The sequence below is a fragment of the Schistocerca americana genome, chromosome 3 (assembly GCF_021461395.2).
Source record: "Schistocerca americana isolate TAMUIC-IGC-003095 chromosome 3, iqSchAmer2.1, whole genome shotgun sequence".
In the NCBI taxonomy this organism is placed as follows: Eukaryota; Metazoa; Arthropoda; class Insecta; order Orthoptera; family Acrididae; genus Schistocerca; species Schistocerca americana.
Window position 1 is genome coordinate 616,176,559 of NC_060121.1, and position 2,845 is coordinate 616,179,403.

Below are 2,845 nucleotides of genomic sequence, written 5' to 3' on the forward strand. Positions count from 1 at the left end.
GATACATTGGTTTGGTCACTTTTAGTACTTCATTTGCTTTATGATTTGTTTTGATATTACATAGAAATCTGTGAATTTTGGACTCTTCATTGACTCCTCTCATAAAATTAGTCTTGATCTCGTTTACAGTTGAGGTCTCGGTGCAAACACCTTTTAAATGTTGCGCAAGATGTGTCAAAGTATTAGGCACATTTGTTTTTCCAGGAATTTAAGAAGAGTATTGTATTTCAAAAACGAATTCTTGAAGGGCGAGGGCCCGTCTAGAAAGACGGTTATATATTAACTAAACTGAAGAAGGTAGGATAATGGCTTATGTTCTGTCTGTACGATAATATGTCGCCCGAAACAATTGGAAGTGCTTCCCGCTCAGTTTGCTCTTGCTCAGGTGTATTTCCTTTCAACTGGTGACGAAGGACGACTTATGAACGCGATCGTGCGGTATTGCTTCTGACCATTTTCATTGACTGTTTGATATAAATGTGCTAAAAGTCCAATTTTGTGGTGTCAGTATCAAGAGACAGTTGGGTATTAAAATCTGATGGGCACAACAGTAGAGTTGTTTCTTGACATCATCAAATGCTTCCCGTTGAGAAGTCCTCCACGTCCAAACTGAATTGTTCTTAATTAATTGCAACAAAGTGGGCGAAGACAAGCAATGTCTTTTAAGAAGACCTGGTAGTATCCACAAAAACCGAGAAATGATTGAAGTTATTTTTTACAAGTTGCTACCGAAAAATTTTGAACTGCTTCTAATTTCTTTGCATCTAGCTCAGTTCCCGTTGACGAGATGACATGTCCCAAGAATGATATTTTTTCCTTGCGAATTGCGACTTTTACGGATTGAGTGTGACTCCAACCGATTTAAATGTGTTGAAAACTGTATCTAGCGTGTCTCTGCTCTCTTTCCACGACGCAGACGCCATCATCGACGTACACTGTTAGTTTCTCCACAAGTTCATACTCAAGTATCTCATCCAAAGCTCGAACAAGTGCTTCTATTGAAATGCTTAAACTGAACTCAATCCGTTGAAAATAAAACGACTGGCGCTCTCCAAGAATCCAGTGAACTTTTGGCTTTCCTCCTCCAGCTCCAGCTGCCAATAACTACTTGTCATACCAAACTACTGAGATAAGAAATACCAGCGAACGTCTGCAAAATTTCTTCTATATTCTCGGCTTGATCCTGGTAAGACAGAATAAAGTGATTGATAGCTCGATCATCCAAAATAAGGCTGACTGCCCAGTCCTTTTTAATAACCGGATGTATTGGATTGCAACATGCTTTGTCTGATCCCTCAGTTTCATCGTTTTCTATCGTAACCGCTTTCTATCGTAAGTGTAAGCTCCTTCTCTTCTAGCTAGCAGTACCGAATACGATTTCACTCTGAACGGTTCATGCGGACGCACCTGAATTTTACATTGACATCCCTTCATTAATCGAGGTTTATTTGAAAATACTTCGGCGTGCATACTTACAGCTTCTTGCAATTCGTCCCTATATGGTGTGCACAGATTACTCAAATAATCGATCTCTTCCTGAATTTTCAAACTGACTCCACAAATTTTATCTTCTTTCGCAGTGGCCACATTGTTGTTGTTGTTGTGGTCTTCAGTCTTGAGACTGGTTTGATGCAGCTCTCCATGCTACTCTATCCTGTGCAAGCTTCTTCATCTCCCAGTACATCTACATCTACATTTATACTCCGCAAGCCATCCAACGGTGTGTGGCGGAGGGCACTTTACGTGCCACTGTCGTTACCTCCCTTTTCTATTCCAGTCACGTATGGTTCGCGGGAAGAACGACCGTCTGAAAGCCTCCGTGCGCGCTCGAATCTCTCTAATTTTACATTCGTGATCTCCTCGGGAGGTATAAGTAGGGGGAAGCAATATATTCGATACCTCATCCAGAAACGCACCCTCTCGAAACCTGGCGAGCAAGCTACAACGCGATGCAGAGCGCCCCTCTTGCAAAGTCTGCCACTTGAGTTTGCTAAACATCTCCGTAACGCTATCACGGTTACCAAATAACCCTGTGACGAAACGCGCCGCTCTTCTTTGGATCATCTCTATCTCCTCCGTCAACCCGATCTGGTACGGATCCCACACTGATGAGCAATACTCAAGTATAGGTCGAACGAGCGTTTTGTAAGCCACCTCCTTTGTTGATGGACTACATTTTCTAAGGACTCTCCCAATGAATCTCAACCTGGTACCCGCCTTACCAACAATTAATTTTATATGATCATTCCACTTCAAATCGATCCGCACGCATATTCCCAGATATTGTACAGAAGTAACTGCTACCAGTGTTTGTTCTGCTTTCATATACAATAAAGGATCCTTCTTTCTATGTATTCGCAATACATCACATTTGTCTATGTTAAGGGTCGGTTGCCAATCCCTGCACCAAGTGCCTATCCGTTGCAGATCTTCCTGCATTTCGCTACAATTTTCTAATGCTGCAACTTCTCTGTATACTACAGCATCATCCGCGAAAAGCCGCATGGAACTTCCGACACTATCTACTAGGTCATTTACATATATTGTGAAAAGCAATGGTCCCATAACACTCCCCTGTGGCACGCGAGAGGTTATTTTAACGTCTGTAGACGTCTCTCCATTGATAACAACATGCTGTGTTCTGTTTGCTAAAAACTCTTCAATCCAGCCACACAGCTGGTCTGATATTCCGTAGGCTCTTACATTGTTTATCAGGCGACAGTGCGGAACTGTATCGAACGCCTTCCGGAAGTCATGAAAAATAGCATCTACCTGGGAGCCTGTATCTAATATTTTCGGGTCTCATGAACAAATAAAGCGAGTTGGGTCTCACAGGATCGCTGTT